Source organism: Oncorhynchus gorbuscha, linkage group LG08 (assembly GCF_021184085.1).
Source record: "Oncorhynchus gorbuscha isolate QuinsamMale2020 ecotype Even-year linkage group LG08, OgorEven_v1.0, whole genome shotgun sequence".
Lineage (NCBI taxonomy): Eukaryota > Metazoa > Chordata > Actinopteri > Salmoniformes > Salmonidae > Oncorhynchus > Oncorhynchus gorbuscha.
Genome location: NC_060180.1, coordinates 41,273,543 through 41,293,056, shown reverse-complemented (window position 1 = coordinate 41,293,056; position 19,514 = coordinate 41,273,543). Strand labels below are relative to the sequence as shown.

General features: G+C 39.4%; 1 long non-coding RNA gene across 2 annotated transcripts in view; it reads right to left on the bottom strand.

Moving 5' to 3' along the window:
* The window catches only part of LOC124040866, a 23,204-nt gene extending 8,493 nt beyond the window's left edge, over positions 1 to 14,711 (bottom strand). The window contains exons 1-2 of one of the 2 annotated variants that reach the window (XR_006839811.1): positions 14,303 to 14,711; positions 4,006 to 4,157 (exon numbers count right to left, since the gene is read on the bottom strand). This is a non-coding gene — a long non-coding RNA (uncharacterized LOC124040866). Of the gene's footprint in view, positions 1 to 4,005; positions 4,158 to 9,797; positions 9,968 to 14,302 lie in introns of those variants that run through there. The other variant, XR_006839812.1, reaches the window with a different exon arrangement.
* Between the last annotated feature and the right edge of the window lie 4,803 nt (positions 14,712 to 19,514).

Genomic DNA, 19,514 nt, shown 5'->3' with positions numbered 1-19,514 from the left:
TCTCTTTCTTTCTCTCTCTCTCTCGCTTTTTCTCCCTCTCCTCCAATCTCTCTCTCTCCTCCACCACACCTCACATGTGTAAATTTGACTCGCTGGCCATTGTATCGCTTTCCCTAGAATATTGTTTCTCTGTCATTTCAAACAAACATATAACTTGTTGTGAGACAATTTGTTCATTTTCATAATATATTTTGTTGCGGTTGAAATTAGGAAAAAGCTGAAAAAATTTGCTAAAGCTACATTTAGTGCTCCCCTCATGACAAACACACACACATACACACAAACGCACACACATACCACCATACACCCTCCATTCACCTCAATATCTGCTGATATTTATCTCCCATCAGACTGCGTAATGCTCAGGGCATAAATTACATTCACTTTTGAGAACAGCAGCAGAGAGCGGTCCTTGTACACAGTAATATAAAAGCTAGAGAAAATCTTGGCAAAGTCAAAGACCATCGCCAAATTCAAATGAGCTAGCTTCCAATTGAGTGCCCCAATGTTGGAAGCCATGACGATTTGACCTTGGGCCTGGTCTTGTTGTTCAGGTACTATTTGTAAATTTCTTCAAGCACATCTTTAAATATTTAAAAAGACCTGAAGCCTGATGGCTTAGCGAGCTTTATGCCCACTGACCAACTGTAATAGTATGGGAAACACCATGCAATTTCTGATAGTTGTTAATGGAGGTGAACTCTGATATACACATCAACAACAGCACTGTCATATTATGAAAATGACACCTAAGAATTAAAAGTTTACTAGAAAATAATACTATTCCTTAACAAGTGAACAAAATATTAACAAATCAGGGTTATATGAATAGAAAAAGGAACAGAGGAAGAATGAAAAAAAGAGGACAATATGAGGGGTTCTGGGGGGGGGGGTTAGGGGTGAAATGGAGAGAGCCACCCGAATAGCCTTTCCACATGAGAAGTCCCAAACCCAGGGTGAGCCCCTGTCACCCTACTCACTTAAAGGGATAAGGCACTGCAGCACAGACTCTAAAATATGAATTACACACCCAACTCCCCTGCACCTTATCAGCCATAGCAAGCCACCTGACAAATTGGATCAGAGTATTTAAAAAGGATAAAAAGAAGTGTGTGTGTGTGTGTGTGTGTGTGTGTGTGTGTGTGTGTGTGTGTGTGTGTGTGTGTGTGTGTGTGTGTGTGTGTGTGTGTGTGTGTGTGTGTGTGTGTGTGTGTGTGTGTGTGTGTGTGTGTGTGTGTGTGTGTGTGTGTGTGTGTGTGTGTGTGTGTGCGTGCGTGCGTGCGTGTGTGTGAGTGTGTGTGCTAGCGTGAGAGAGAGAGAGTGAGAGAGAGAGACAGAGACAGAGACAGAGAGAGAGAGAGAGAGAGAGAGAGAGAGAGAGAGAGAGAGAGAGAGAGAGAGAGAGAGAGAGAGAGAGAGAGAGAGAGAGAGAGAGAGAGAGAGAGAGAGAGAGAGAGAGAGAGAGAGAGAGAGAGAGAGAGAGAGAGAGAGATTTGAGGAGTTTGAGGATCAATCACTGTTGACCCAACTCCTGCAGCCTTCAAATTTTAACTGAAATATTAGACAGCAAAATATTGGTACATTTGGGGTGGACAGCAAATACTCTATAGGCCGATATTAATTCCTGAGAAGGTCTTTATTTTAACCATGCAAATACTCTATAGGCCGATATTAATTCATGAGAAGGTCTTTATTTTAACCATTCAAATACTCAATAGGCCGATATTAATTCCTGAGAAGGTCTTTATTTTAACCATGCAAATACTCTATAGGCCGATATTAATTCATGAGAAGGTCTTTATTTTAAACATGCAAATAATCTATAGGCCGATATTAATTCCTGAAATGGTCTTTATTTTAAACATGCAAATACTCTATAGGTCGATATTAATTCATGAGAAGGTCTTTATTTTAAACATGCAAATAATCTATAGGCCGATATTAATTCCTGAGAAGGTCTTTATTTTAAACATGCAAATAGTATTTTCCACATGAACTTGATCACTGAATGTTTTGAAATTAAATCTTAAATTAAATAAATATAAACTATTTAAGTACCTTTCAAATTATTATATTATTATGTACTGTGTGTGGAAAGCTGCCATACTGCCAAATAGTGGTATAGAGTATCTATCCATCACCTTTGTCCTCAAAACAAACACAAACACGCACACGCACACGCACACGCGCGCACGCGCACACACACACACACACACACACACACACACACACACACACACACACACACACACACACACACACACACACACACACACACACACACACACACACACACACACACACACACACACACACACACACACACACGCCCTTACTAGCTCCCCACAAACACTTCCCCATCCACACACACAGCTTTGTGTTCTTACATAACCTCTTCCCAAAACACAAGATGACCTATTAACTTAGACAACTATACGACCACTAGTTAAACAAGCTTATCTCAATAACGTAATGGACTAACTTTGACTCCATTTCTGCACAATCGATAGATATTCTGTAGCAGAACAAGACACTGGCAATGACTTGACCAGTGATTGCATTAGCTAGTAGCTACACCACAGTACCTAATGTACAAGCAAGAGCTTCATGTGCATAACTCACAGAGTTCTCAATCAAAGCATATAGGCCTACTCTTAGGGCCAACGCTTTAAGTCTGCACCTGTTCTTTCACACCGTGATAATAACACCTCAATATTATGCACCAAAATAGGAAGACCAAAAGGTAACTTGGGCAGGATCTCACCGGAGCTGAATACCAGCACCTCAAATGTTCTACTGCTTGAGCTCCTGTTCATGTTATAGGATATTAGCTCAAAAGTATTGTGGCGCTTCTGCATCTAAATATACTGAACAAAAATATAAACACAGCATGCAACAATTTCAAAGACTTAGAGTTTTACTGAGTTATAGTTCATATTAGAAAATCAGTCAATAAAAATACATTCATCAGGTCTAATCTATGGATATTAAAAGTAGGGGCGTGGATCAGAATAACCACCATTTGCCTCATGCAGTGAGTCACATCTCCTTCGCATAGATTGATCAGGCTGTTGATTGTGGCATGTGGAATGTTGTCCCACTGCTCTTCAATGGCTGTGTGAAGTTGCTGGATATTGGCAATCCAGAGCATCCCAAACATGCTCAATGGGTGACATGTCTGGTGCGTATGTAGGCCCTGGAAGAACTAGGACATTTTCAGCTTTCAGGAATTGTGTACAGGTTCTTGCGACATGGGGCTGTGCATTATCATGCTGAAACATGAGGTGATGGCGGCGGATGAATGACACGACAATGGGCCTCTGAGTCTCGTCACGGTATCTCTGTGCATTCAAATTGCCATTGATAAATGCACTTGTGTTCATTGCCTGTAGTTTATGCCTGCCCATACCATAATCCCACCACCACCATAGGATACTGTTCACAAGATTGACCTCAGCAGACCGCTTGCCCACACAACGCCATACATGTGGTCTGCGCTTGTGAGACCGGTTGGAAGTACTGCCAAAGTTGAAGGCAGCTTATGGGAAAGAAATTAATATTCAATTCTCTGGCAACAGCTCTGGTGGACATTCCTGCAGTCAGCATGCCAATTGCACTCTCCCTAAAAAAAGGACATCATTGTGTTGTGTGACAAAATTGCAAAGTGTCCCCAGCACAAGGTGCACCTGTGTAATGATCATGCTGTTTAATCAGCTTCTTGATATGCCACACCTGTCAGGTGGATGGATTATCTTGGCAAAGGAGAAATGCTCACAAACAGGGATGTAAACAGATTTGTGCTCAAAATTTAAGAGAAATACACGTTTTGTGCGTATTAAAACATTACTCAGATCTTTAATTTCAGATCATGAACATGGGACCAATACTTTACATGTTGCGTTTATATTTTTGTTAAGTGTATAAACAGTACCGGCAGCTATTTCAGTCAAAGTCAAGCACTGAAAATATGACATATTTGATGTTTTTATCTATAGTATTGCTTACCTGTGAATTGATGGTTGTTCTTTATAGGTTTTACTTGGGCCCTCTTCCTCTTCCCAGTCCCTGGTCTCTGAGACCCCCAAGTAACATGACCCACCATGTTATTTCCTGACAGGGTTGCACCTTTCAGTATGTACACTCACTCTGACTTCTTCCTGAAATAAAAAATGATTGAGATTATTAGCCATTATTAAGCATATGGGGCAGCAGGTAACCTAGTGGTTAGAGCGTTGGACTAGTAACCGAAGGGTTGCAAGATCTATTCCCCGAGCTGACAAGGTAAAAATCTGTCGTTCTGCCCCTGAGCAAGGCAGTTAACCCACTGTTCCTAGGCTGTCATTGAAAATAACAATTTGTTCTTAACTAACTTGCCTAGTTAAATAAAGGTTAATATATATATATATATATGAAGGATAGGGGAGGATTTGGATACAACAAGCATATGTAGGACTGAATAAATGAAGTAATGTCAATTAAATCATGTACTAATACATAATGTATTCTATCAATTGAGAACACTTTACGGATCAGCCTATGCAATACATCTTAAATATGGAGACAATCTCACAAATATTTTCATGCCATTGTTAAGCTACGCTAACGGAAACCCATAGCTTGCAGTCAGTATTGTAAATCAAATGTTATTCCATGATCATTTTAAGAAATGTATGTATATAGGTCTTAATGAATAATAGGGTCAAATCTGAACCACACAGTTTGAAACACTCCTGCATAGCATTTGGCCAACTCACATGTGTCGAAGCTAGTTGCTAAGATACTGTACCAAAGCTTAAATTCAGATAATAATTCTGATAGTTGTCCACCAAATTTCTACAGTGGCAAAGATAGGTGTCAGTAAGGCCATGATTGTTCAATTGCATTTATATATAATAATAATAATAATATATGCCATTTAGCAGACGCTTTTATCCAAAGCGATTTACAGTCATGTGTGCATACATTCTACGTATGGGTGGTCCCGGGGATCGAACCCACTACCCTGGCGTTACAAGCGCCATGCTCTACCAACTGAGCTACAGAAGGACCTAATATAGCTTTTCTTTTGTTCCCTTTCTGAGGAAAACATACACAGATTGAGGAAGAGTCCGTGTAGATCAGTCTTAATCCTCCATACATCGCCCAACGAGACTCCTACTCTTCTTCCTACATTCTCATTTCAATTCTACACCTAACATCCAACTACCCAGTAGCATATCTTATGTATACACACACATACATAAGACTGAGCTATGTTCCTCATCCTCCAAATATAATATGGGTTATGATAGATCAGCCAAAGAGAGATCATTATGATCATTCTAAGATTCAAATAAATAGGCAAACTATTCTGTACTGTGCTACTTGGTTCTAGTCTATACAAAACTTGTTGTATCGTCTCCTCAGAATGACAGTACTCAAACTGAGAGAGTTTTCTGCCAATTTCAGATGCAGCTAGGGCTTAATAATTCTGGTAACTTCAATAAATTCCATGGCTTTTATTTATTTGTTTATTTATTTATTTATTTCACCTTTATTTAACCAGGTAGGCTAGTTGAGAACAAGTTCTCATTTGCAACTGCGGCCTGGCCAAGATAAAGCAAAGCAGTTCGACACATACAACAACACAAAGTTACACATGGAATAAACAAACATACAGTCAATAATACAGTTTAAAAAGTATATATACAGTATGTGCAGGGAGATAGGATAAGGGAGGGAAGGCAATAAATAGGCCATGGTGGCGAAGTAATTACAATATAGCAATTAAACACTGGAATGGTAGATGTGCAGAATACATATATATGTATATATATAGATATATATATATGTAAAAATATATAGATACATATATATGTATATATGAATGTGCTAGTAGAGATATTGGGGTGCAAAGGAGCAAGATAAATAAATAAATACAGTATGGGGATGAGGTAATTGGATGGGCTATTTACAGATGGGCTATGTACAGGTGCAGTGATCTGTGAGCTGCTCTGACAGCTGATGCTTAAAGCTAGTGAGGGAGATATGAGTCTCCAGCTTCAGTGATCTTTGCAGTTTGTTCTAGTCATTGGCAGCAGAGAACTGGAAGGAGAGGTGGCCAAAGGAAGAATTTGCTATGGGGGTGACCAGTGAGAAATACCTGCTGGAGCGTGTGCTACAGGTGGGTGCTTCTATGGTGACCAGTGAGCTGAGATAAGGCGGGGCTTTACCTAGCAGAGACTTGTAGATGACCTGGAGCCAGTGGGTTTGGCGACGAATATGAAGCGAGGGCCAGCCAACGAAAGTGTACAGGTCGTAGTGGTGGGTAGTACATGGGGCTTTGGTGACGGATGGCACTGTGATAGACTGCATCCAATTTGTTGAGTTGAGAAGCTTTAACGAAATGCCAACCAGGATTTCTGGATTACCAGGAAATGTATTGAACGTTCCCCCGAATTTTGCAACCTTAGACGAAGCCTTTGTTTATGTGTAATCAATGTCTACTTCAAGAACTGCAGCACCTCCAGCAGTAAGCTGTCACCAGTTATGTGTTCATTGTCGGTGAATATTGAGCAGGAAGAAAACACTACAGGCTACATAACATGTTGAGAATCTGTCACTGACCAGCTATATACATTCATTTCACTACCTGGTACTGAGTATTTTGCAGCTGAATAGGGGATATATCTCCATCTTTCATACAGTACAAAGTAGCCAATATACACCCTGTTCTTCTTGTGGAGAGAGTGATTTGCATACATTCTGTGCCTACAGTAAACAGTACAGGAACTATTCAGCTACAACATGTCAACGTTCAACCTCACATCTGGTTTGTGTGCATTCAAAATAGCCCTCCTCATCACTCTACACAGAGGCCAGGCCCGTGTCTCTCTCCTAAAAACATGTTGGGTGAATTCGGAAAGAATGGGATATCCTATAAACTGGAACACCTTACCCTGACTGTTCATTTCATGGTCTGACAAGAGGAAATCAAAAGGACTGTTGGTAAAGCCATTACAGAGATTTCACATGCTCAAACTCACATCACTTCATTGGTGTGACATCATAGAGAGGGGTGGAGCAAGCTTCAAGCACTGGTTATTAAATGTCCTAAACAATGCACTGGGAAGAATTGTGATGTAAATGTGCATAGGGTGTACTGGCGCATCAAAAAAAACATTTAAATATTTTGTTTCAGTTTTGTAATTCAGTCTTTTTTTGTTGTCCCACTTTACCAACCATAGCTAGCTAAAGTAGGACAGAATGTAGTAGCTAAAGTGGGACAGTCTTAGGGTTTTCCAATGGAGGAAAGAGATCCAGTTTACATTAGGGACTCCCTGTAAAGTAGGCTTTGGGCCTGGTTGAATAAAACATGTTAAGTGTTTCCCTTAAGGAATAGTTTTCCCTTGTCTAAGGGAATTGTTTAAGGGTGTTGCATTGAACTCCTAAAATATTTCCTTAGGTAAGGGCATACATAAGGGATTTTACGGTAGTTTGAAGGCATGTATGGCAGAAAGAGTATCCGGTTACCATGGCGATGGCCTGATTCATTGACTAAATGTCTCCTCAAAGAGATGGCTTTCATTTTGTGAGATAGAACTTCTACAATCAAGACAGGATAACCAAATGGCTTCAGAAGATAATGAACCAAGTTTCTTGTAGTTATTTATTTCGGGACTTGTTTATATTACTTTCTTAGACGTCAAGCTATCGTACAGAGTAGCTATAGCTAGCCAGCTAGCTTTGTAGCCATGGACCTTCCATAGTTTAGCTAAGTAGCTAGACACAGTAGCTGGTTGATGTTTTCCTTTTGTAACCAGGGCAGATGAAAGCAACATTCACCTCCACAGATGCTGTTTACATTGATATCCATACTGAATGATGCAGTTAAGGGACCTCATGGGCACCCTTTACTTTTTCACTTCATTTAAGGGACAAATTCACCATTGAATGTTTTGTACAACTGACTTAAAGTTAAGGAAACTTTAAGTGAAAAGATGAGGGGAAAATGTACTTAAGGTGTTTTATGCAACCGGGCCCCTGGTTGTTGTAGTAATATATCCAGTGAAATGTTTTATTGTAGTATTGTTATTAGTACTGCTATTTGAGTGGATTTCCATCATCTGTATCCCACTTCAGACATCTAGCCCAACACATGATACATTTCTAATTCACCCTACAATAGGCTGCTGTAGCCAACAACATTCATCTGTCACTCAGTTCTTGACAGGTAGCATAAAAGCTAACGTTTGAAAATGACATGAAGACTATTGTTACTCCTACAATACACAAAATGCTATTGTAATATTCCATGACTGTTCTTCAAAAGATGAGGTAGCATAGGGAGTAAGCTGTGCAATTTATTGTTTCCCACGATTCCCCCCATCATAGCCTACTTTTTGGCCTAAAATACAGGTAGGCTATAGAAGGAAGATACATATATTGGTTTGAATATCAAGATCATTTTAAATATATTTAAACCCACTACTGAGGCTATGCATTCCATAGAGAAATCTTCTATCGCTGCTTCCAGAACCACGTGATACCTCGGAATTGACCAATCGGATGAAATGTGTGTTTTAACTATTTCTTCTTTTTCTCCAGATCTAACAGCAATAATCCTGTCATAAAAACGGTGTAACAAGTCATTTCTATATAGACCTACCTCGTTGACCTTTCCGCTTATAAAGTAACTGAATAACCATTCAATTATTTACATTTAGGCCCCTTCATCACGATCCTCGAGCGTTCGCTTCCCATTGACAGCGCATCCAGCGTATAGCTCGTATTGAAGATACATCAGGTTAAACTGATTCATTTATATAATTTCACACCTATTTGAATGCACAACATTCAACGCTATTTTTCGTATTTAGGCAGGCAGGACTCGACTTGCCTCCCCACGTCGGCATAGGCTTGCGCAGCATCCAGCGCCCGCGTATACCTTCTCCCCGCCCTGACATAGTCACCTCGCCGCAGCCCCGGCTTCCGAAGTCCTTGGAATTAGTTTATACTTTCGGTTCTCTAGCTTTATGAAATTATAACTCATACAGCTAGATAACCAAAGACACAAACTAACCCGTTCTCGCTTAAAGGGTCCGCTGCGTAGACGGAGCCGCTGTTCGTGGTCACATGGAGCCGAAACAGTCGCTGGAGCAAGAGACAAGAGAGGCTCCCCCTCACCACCAACACACCGTATAGCGCCATAGACCACAACGCTGGGTTCCCAGCATATGTACGCATGCCATTTATATATTTACTTGTGTATTTATGTAGATATGTCATGGAATTTTCTCTACGTAGCCGACAACACACACACGCACTCAAACACACAGTCTGGTTATCGATCACATTCAAAGACTTACCGACTTGAATCTTAAAAATATCACACATTTTTCAAACCATAAAATGTCATCTTCAAAACAAGACAGAGGTTTCTTTAGAGTGGCTTATCCTTTAAGATAAACTACATGGGCCAAATTCAAAACTATTGGATAGGCAATGCATGCACTGGATAACCTACATTTCAGAATAACAGCCCAATTGCCTCCAATTTCCAGAAACGAACATGTTTAGGATGTTGTTATTGCTAATATTGGCAAGAAAGAGAGAAAATGCCGAGGGTATACGAAAAGCTGCGTACCTAAAACCATCAATAGGCAAAATGAACTTCTATGGGCTATCTCCGCTCATCCTCAACATGTAATTTCACACAAGGCCTAATACAGTTCAGTATAGTATCTATAGCCTATAACCTACTTTGACAATACAATACAAAAATCATGCACATCTTCAAATAAAGGCAGCATACTCACAGATGTACCGGTACAGTTCTTAGTTTCCGTTCATTCTCTTTCCAATGTCTAAAATGTGTTTTTAGTTAGAATGTGTAGATAGCATATAAGGCAAATCAAAGTTTCAGTGTCAAGTTGAAGAAAGTAGACTATATGAGAATAGACCAAGGCATATATCCATAGGCTACAGAACGCTGTCTCCACCCTGACACACAGGCTGCAACTGACGAGCATGAGAGAGCTCACAACATGCTCAGTGGTTAACTCCCCAGCGCTCTCAGCCTACCAATCCCAAACCGCCCTGACAACCACACACACACAACCAACCAACCAACCAACCAACCAACCACACACACACACACACACACACACACACACACACACACACACACACACACACACACACACACACACACACACACACACACACACACACACACACACACACACACACACACACACACACACACACACACACACACACACACAGTAAAATGTAAATAGCCACCTCATGATGCATTCCACTATGTAAATTCATTATTGTGGTGTAGTCATTTAACAGAAAGAGCCTATTATATTCTCCACGAGCGTATATAAAATGTATATACACCTAACCCACTCTCAGCATAGGCAAGTCGACCAGCCTTGGCTTTTACAACCCTGACATTTACAGCAAGAGCATATGGATGTCAATCGGAATATTGAGCATTAGCTTTGAGTATCCCATAACAACACTGCTAGTTAGTCAGAATGGTTTCACACCTTTACAGCTGTGGTTGACATAAGCTAAATAGGCCTATACATACGTATATAAAATGCTCAGTGGTCTATCTTGGAAATATGCGGTGAATGAAACCCATAAAACCATGCATAGAGGCTTTATCAACGATTTAAAATTCAAAACACGGAATTGAAGAAGATAGTGTTTCAATAACTTATACACGGCACCATGAAGTGCACATTTCATTTCAGTGGTTTTGGGGATGCCTGTGCCACACACCGTTACGACAGGGGACTATTTTCAGTAGAAAAAAGGCCGCTTTCTACTGAAAATAGGCCACTGTCTTAACGGTGGGTGGCACAGGCATCCCCAAAACTACCTAATGAAATTGCACTTTATGGTGTCGTGTATACGTTTTTACCGGGCAAAAATACAAATGTCTTTCTTAGATAATATATTTTTCAATCACTTAAATTGGCCTGCATGTGTTCTCCAATATTGTATTTTCAATACAAACGAATAGCCTAGTATTTCGATGTATACATCCCATATATTTTGACATAGTAATCACAGTTTGGTAAAATATGAAATGTTGTATAATATGAAAGGCATGAAAATAATCAGGGGAAGTCAAGTGGAAAATATGATAGACATCACAACTGTGAAAATTCCTAAATTACACTGTCCAAAATATAACCAATACATATGCTACTCACGAAACAAGGGCTACGTTTATCCAAAAATTAATGTTCTTTTTAACATTTCAATTATGAGTTTTTCTGAGGTATAGCCCTATCCACGAATTATAATAAGAAAGAAAGAGAAAGTGTTTGGTTTGGGCTTTTTCGTCAACTTCATATTGTCTTTAAAAAAGTCGCTAAGGCATAAGTAGCCTACGTTATTGAACAAAATACCAAAAATATGTAGGCATATTCAAAGTAATAAGAATGCTGTAACAACGGAGCTGTGCTTTTAGGCATAGGCTACTTATACAACCTCAGAAAATCTCTTTCGTGCATACATATTCCAAACGTGTGCTTCAAAGATTCTATCCAATTAGCCTACTTGCGAAAACTTCCAAATATTCATTTCTGAGCTTCTCGTCTTCAGAGAGATCCAGCTAACAAGCTCTTGCTAATTCATGCCTCACATAAGCAGCAGTGAATTGGGTCAACTAACTAGCTGGCTGGCCTACATTCTCTCTCACCTGTTGATCTCAGCAGCTAGTAATGTTCGTCACAGCTGCTCCTTCAGTTTTCTCACTATAAGCATGCGAATGGGATTTTAATCCACATTATATCCAACCTTCGATCCCCGAATTCAAAGCCAACAATTTGACATTCTACACCATGACGACTTGTTATATGAAGGTGTGCATTAACTCAAATATTCGCTCTACCTGAAGGATTACCAGAACATCCTTTCTCTCCCTACACATGATCGAACCACAGCCAAAAACACGTTCTAAAAACATCGCAAAAACACATTTCATTACACCAACACGTACGTAAGTAGGACTGTGTTAATTCTGATCTACACGAAAGCACCAAGAGGCCCTCACTGAAAAGCTTTGCAAAAGCAATGACTTACAAATTGCCTCTAACTCATTTCGTTAAAGCAGATGAATCCACCTCACTCAGCCTCTATTCACGCTCTCTGTCCACTGGGCTGCAATACAGCGAGACCCATTCTATACGTGTCCTCTGCAGTGTGCTTGCTGTAGGCATACTGCTTATAGTGTATTCAGTCCGGATGTACCTCGCTATCAAGCATGTTAGGGCGGACATTTTAGCCTAGAAAGAGATCATGAGATTTCATGATAATGAACAACCTACACCCTTTGATAAAGGGAACTGTCCGATGTGCTGAAACGAGGCAGAAGAGAAACTCACTGTACTCATATAGTTTGAAAGACATATACTCTCTAGCGCACGCGTGTGCTCTGCAATGCCTGCACAACTACCGATAGAGAAAAGGGAGATTCAAACAGAACGAAATATACATGCGTATCTGATTATTGCACATGAGTCCAATCGTTATCACGGAGATACACTTTGGGAGGCAGGTATATTGATGTGGAGTACACGTTTTGTATAGGCTCAGAACAATTATAAAGAAACGCGACTGCATCCTAAGGAATTCAAATAAAGGCATGGTATGACTATAATCGAGGGCTATCCGGCATGGGTTTTATAACATGAGAAAGGTTGTTTGTCCATGTCTTACATGCGTAGCTCCTTACAGCATTCCTCATATGTTTTGGCCTACTAAAATCCGGGGAAGACAAAGTACTTGTAACCATGTGAAGAACAACATTAGAAAAACAGAGTATCACCCTATCACAAGACATCCCATGACGTGGGCATATCAGCATGACGCAATTTGATGATTTGAGATCATCGTATGGAATTTTGATTGGATGAGCAAAGCCTGCAGCCCACTGAGCATGCGCTTTACTGTAAGGCATAAGTGTGATTACCAGCACCAGCATCTGAGCATGAGCATACATACAGTACGAGCTCTCAAAGAATCAGTACGAGAGCTCAAAGAATCAGTACGAGAGCTCAAAGAATCAGTACGAGAGGTCTATTAAATTACGTAAACACAAATAATACAAAATCACTATATAAGCATAAAGCAAAATCGGCATAGGCCTACTCTTTGTTGTTCTAAATAGACTTTAGCATGTATGTATATTCATTTTCTTCATTTCTATCCTCCAAATTCAGTCCCTATAATTCAACATTTCACAAAACACAAGTTTATATATGGCAAATTGCATTCTATTTGTCAATAAAGAATTTGATGTTCACGCATAGACTATAGCCATACTGTAGCCTAGGCCTACAATACAAAGGCTAAAGCCTGCACTATCCGCACCTGTTGCCGCTAAATTACATAACTGGAAATAGCATTTAACAGAAAATGACTGTTATATTAAATTAATTTGATTCATTCCATGCCACGTCATAAATGCTAAATTATATTCAGATGCATATCTGCTTAACGCCGCGCTCAGAATAATCATAGGATATTAGCATAATAAATTCAACGATTATCAACCTGGGAAATACAGTTTAACATCTATACTCAAAATAAATCCCTGTTAATTTGAAATGAGTGAAAAAGTGACGAGACCATTTCAGGTTGAGAAATTACAGTAACCTCGTTCGAATTAGGTTTAGAAGCAAGTGTGGAGGCCGAAATCAGTCCACAGACCTATTCAAATCCTCCTTGGCTTGGCGTGCATTGTATTGACAGCCTGCAGACCCCTTGAAGATTTTCCCACAAACAAGTGACCGAGAAAAATTAGCCGAAATGAAAGAAGTCAACATCAAGTTCAATGACGAGCAGGAAAACATTAGCATAACAATAACCGCTGGGAGACTCTGGGTCCCCAGAACAAGATGGTCTAGCGACAGCACGCCACTCCATAGGCCCCGAAACACTTTCCCAGGATCTGAACAATCCACCAACTGAACTCTGTAGCCTACCTCCAAACTGCTACACCGGGTGTCCTTTCTAATCCTTATTAGGCGATGATGTTTTGGATTTGAGTTATAAAGTTACATTTAGTTTAGAGAAGTCGTGGTAGGCCTATTGATCATAATAATAATCACAATAATAGTAATAATAACATTATGTGTTGCAAATAACAACTGGACATTTTCAAATATATATTGACCCAAAACGAACCAAATGATTCCTGATGAAATGCACGTAGAAATGCATCAATCACCAGGTGAACGAAACTCTTAGCCTAACAATCTAACAATATTACCAACAGAAAAGATGTCATACTTACAACAAGGGCCTCTTTTGATAATCCAAAATAGTGTCAGAGTTCCTTTTCGATAATATCGGCCTATTACAAAAGTTTCTATAGCTCATCAATTTCATCAATGACGTTCCTCCTACTAACATTTTCCTCAAAAATGGTTTACTTGTGCTTGAATGGCAAGAAAGAGAGACCCTAAACATAGGGCTATTGTGCTATTGAGTCTAACACAGTATTCTCCCCAGCCTAGATGAGAGAGAGAGCGGTTGGAAACTGTCGGTCCCCTCCTCTCACGCGTCAGTGGCGAACGTGGCCAGAAACCCAAACACTGGAGCTCCACTGTTTAGTTCTTTCACAACTGACGGCTTTTGTTCCTACTCTGCGTGATCGCCTATTCTCTGCGCCTCTCAAAATGTACGTTCCATACCGTTTTTGTTCCACTAGACACAACCGACTAGAGCGTAGAGGAGAGAGCGATCGAGAGAGAGAGAGAGAGAGCAAAGGGTGCGCGAGGAAGACAGCGATAAAGGGGGAGAGTGCAGCACACGAGATGGAGAGGGGAGAGGAGGGGATGGATGGAGAGGGGGGAGGAGGAGCAAGGCGACGTAATCACATTTGTCAAAAGATGACTGTTTGCAGAAATATGGAACAATACAAAGGATGTTGGTCTGAAAAGAATATCAGCACCATCGCATGCTCATATGCCAGACCTAATAGCCTATGCCATAGCCTACCTTGCATTCACTAGAAAACAGTTCCAATTATGTATTATTTTGCTTTCCTTAGCTTCAGAATGATGAAGGACCGTTAAGATGGGAATAAACGCTTGCCGGTGTTGTTTATTTCGACGTGATCCTCCTGGCATTCTGCCAGGATTTACATTTACATTTACATTTAAGTCATTTAGCAGACGCTCTTATCCAGAGCGACTTACATTTAGGGACGAGACAGAAACGCCACCATAACGACGGTGTTGATGCTCAAGTTCAATGTTAGTGTGATAATTACTGCCTGGTGATGACACTTCTGCCTCTCTGTCTTCTGTTGCACAGGGAAGTGATAGGTGCAGGGAAGTGATAGGTGCAGGGAAGTGATAGGTGCAGGGAAGTGATAGGTGCAGCGCTTGTCACGGGAAATTAGAAAACAACTAAGCTATAAATGCGCATTATGGTACACGCATGGTCAGGGGATGCTATCCGATGAGTTTACGTGTAGGGCCTATACGAATGATTCGGCCTTGCTTTATGGAATAATAATGCTGAGGGCCTATCCTTCTACACACTGGGCTAGCCTACCTACTCCTACCTACTAGCCCTACCTGAGGCTCTTTCTGGGTATATTAGTGTTATTTAAGATGGTTCAATGTGGGATGAAAACAAGAAACAACGGCAATTTAAATATAACAGGGCAAACGAGATGGTTTACAGTCAGGTAGTGAAGGAGGAAAAAGCACAGGGTAAATGACTCGAACGCTCGAATATATCTATTCCATCAGTGGGCCTGGGACTATTTCTTCCAAAGGCTACTCATTTTAGCATATAGGCCTATGGTAGCCTACTTATATTTACATCACATGTCAATAATAAGGAATTAATGTAGGGCTAACCGTCTATATAACCAACAAACTACTGAATGAATGTATTCAACATAAAAGGCTTTGTGAGCATCTGTTATTACGATATGAACGTACAATATGAATGTAACGGATTTGATGCTAAGAATGTAGCAAGCTATCTAACCCTAATCCAGAGAAATTAGATACAGAACCACCTATCTCTCGGAATAAATGGAGGAAAAACAACAAGGTGTGGAGTCATTGTCAAAGCTAACACATGGACAAAACACATACATCCATCGAACACATTTGATTTGCATGCATTTGCAATAATTATCAGTTAATTATCAGCAGTTAAGCCACTGTTCATAGGCCGTCATTAAAAATAACAATTTGTTCTTAACTGACTTGCCTAGTTAAATAAAAGTTAAATAAAACATTTGAAAAAATGCATCACTATGAAACTGTGTCCTAGGTCAGGCTACTTTACACGAATGATAGAAACAGCGACACCCTCTGGCGAGAGAGGACGTGAACACTGTCGTCTGGATTGGACTACATAGTAGTTTCAACCCTACGTCTAAATTCATTTCCTCATTACAGTATAATACAGCACGTAAACTTGACAGCTATTTTGGTTACACGAATAAACATTTTAAACAGCTAGTGTTAATGAGCGATAGCTATACTGTGAATATTGGTGTGAGATATAGGCTAATGCCCCCTTCACACAAATCCGTAACCTAGTGTATCCTATTAGTCTGACGTATATTACACACTGTGTCATCCATGAAAATATTTCATTTGCTTGCTTGCCTTCTCATTTGGAAAACGATAGATAAGCAGCTTACACATGGTACATTTGTCAGATTACATTTCAAACACACACCTTCATCAACTGGGTCACAGAAATCGGTCACAGAAATCTAAATGCTGCATTTTCTCGGTTCCCTACTTTATTCAGTGCTTCATTCTGAGTCTTTGGTGAACACAACGCCTTTGTAATTAAGTAACGATGTAAACAAGACAACATGTCAAAATGTCACCAGAGTCAAATAGATATTCGATTGTATTGGCTGAAGATCGTTGTAAGTGTTAGATTAGCACCAACTGAACTGATCCTAAGGAAAACTAACAAGTGTAAAGAAATGCACCAACTCAGTTGTGCAGATCATGCTGTAATTCAGTGACAAATTAACAATACATCTATAGACTCAGCAGGAGCACAGAATCGTGGTGAGTTTACTTTAATTTCAACAGGCCATTTAAATCCTGAGACCATATTAATGAGGATGATGTTTTGGTAACCTAATTTATAACAAAACTCGTTTCGTCTGAAACTTGCATCAAACGCTTCATTTGACATTTTAAATGGTAGGCTATTTATTTTTGAGAAATATACCTATTTGCTACACGACTCACAAAGTAACTAACCAGAAGGCCTATTGTTTTTGGTTGCAATTTCTTAGAAATTAACAGTTTTAACAACAAAAAAACATCCTGATAAAATAGAGACGATACGTTTTTTTAGGGTTTTAGATAAAAGGAAGGTAACATAAACGGAGACGTGTCTATTTTAAAGTGTATTTATATAAATGCGTTTCGAATAAAGTTAGAATTGATGTGATTTGATTTCACAGTATAATGTACAGATGTGACGCATTTTGGAAGTTCATAATATAGAAATTATATTTCACAAAGGGTAAGACATACCTCTTCCATTTCGTTGCAAAGGAGCGTGTTCTATGCATCAATGCTGTTCAAATAACGTAGTGGATCTTTTGGGGGGGATTATGCCTCTTGTATCATGACCAATATGACGGAATAAATGATATAGTGAGACTGTAAAGGTATTCTGGAGGTACATGACATGCGATCGATTCAAAAAGTCGTCAAAGAAAAAAGGTCATAGACTCGCCAGTTAAGTCTGACTTTTCAAAAAATAACAACAGATTTTATGATCAATTATATGTTCAAAATGAAAACTGACAGTATACCAGAAAATACCACATTTATTACAATGAAGTTCAGTGATTTTGCAGTTCAACTTCAAAATGTAGTTTAAATGTGTCAAAACGAACTAGTTCGCCGTAGAATAACTGCAAATTGTTTAACATCGTCAATGCAGCTATTTTATTTAGTTATAAGAGTATGTGTAATGTGTTTATACATCATGGTGCGAAGCCTTAAAGCGGTTGTCTCTCACACCTTTACTCAACAAGATTAACAGGTTAGGCTACTGTCATCTCATTTTTTCTCTTGAGGTAGAATTGATCACAATAGTAAAACAAGTGTATTTAAATACAGAATTGAAATCTTGTACAGAGAACTAATTGATTATTATGTCTATTTTGCATGTAATAATTTGACGTGTGAAAACAGTGAAAACAATATAACAAAAACTATGATCTATCTAGAGACAAAAAGTGTAAAGATCAAAACTATCCCCCCACAGCATGTTCTCTGTCTGACAGTATAATGTAATTTACCACAATACATTTATTCTCTTCATGGAGGATAAAATGTAGACCACCAAGTGAAGAGAGAAACTACACCATGTCTATTCAGTAACAGTCGTGGAGGGGGAGGGCCAAACACGTTTGATTTTCATTCTCTAAATCAGAGAATTCAGACCAGGGACAACAGGTGAGTGAAGTCCCCGGGACCACCCATACGTAGAATGTATGCACACATGACTGTAAGTCGCTTTGGATAAAAGCGTCTGCTAAATGGCATATATTATTATTATTATATAAGTCTCTGGCCAATCACTGAAATTAATTGATTAGCTAACTGGCAGGGAGAAAATAAAAACAGCAGTATTTTGGTTCCTGCGGGCATGTATTAATTCAATAGGGCGGCACTACAATAGTTGCGTTTTCGACGGACTACAGCATCCACGCACATTATGGCAGAAACCATTTCATGGTTTACCAAACTATCCTCCCCGTTAATAGAAAACATTTCACAATCATCTTCTGATTAAGAAGATAAGAATGTGTTGTAACTTCTGGTGGCAGCATGGAGCCATCAAAGTTCAAAACATCAAGAGAGATGTCTATGTTTCTGGCGGTCAACAAGTCATGATGAATTCAAGTGAGCATGTCCGGGGCTTCAATTGGTGCACTCTTATTGGTAGTAACAGTAGGCCTCAACACAGCCTCAGTTTAGGGCCACATTCACTAGGCTACTGTAACCTACCTGTTATTAACTGAGCGAAACCTTACACCTGTTGTTTTCAGAGGGGAATATAATAAATAACTAGTAGAACTGAAATGTAAAAATAAGACAGGTTCATGTTTAATCATTGGTGCCAACTTTGCTGCAAGTGTAAGACTAGCTATTTGGCTGTATAATGTAGACCGGGCTACTGTTTATCAACAATGTCGAGAGAAAATTGAGAGATTGCGTAATCTCAGTATGCTCATGATTATTTATAATCAAGTTTATATACAGGTATTTTGGCACTGATTTATAAGACAAAAATGAAGTTTGATATGCAGTTTTATGATATTGACATAATATTTTGAACGATCCTGATAAGAATTCGAACACTGAATCGTGGACTAAATGTAGCAAGATATGTGTCAAACATTTTTGGGAGCTAATTAACAGAGGTTTATGAAGTGTATAAGACAAATACATTATTGTCTACTTTAATGTATTTTGAGATGTATACATTGA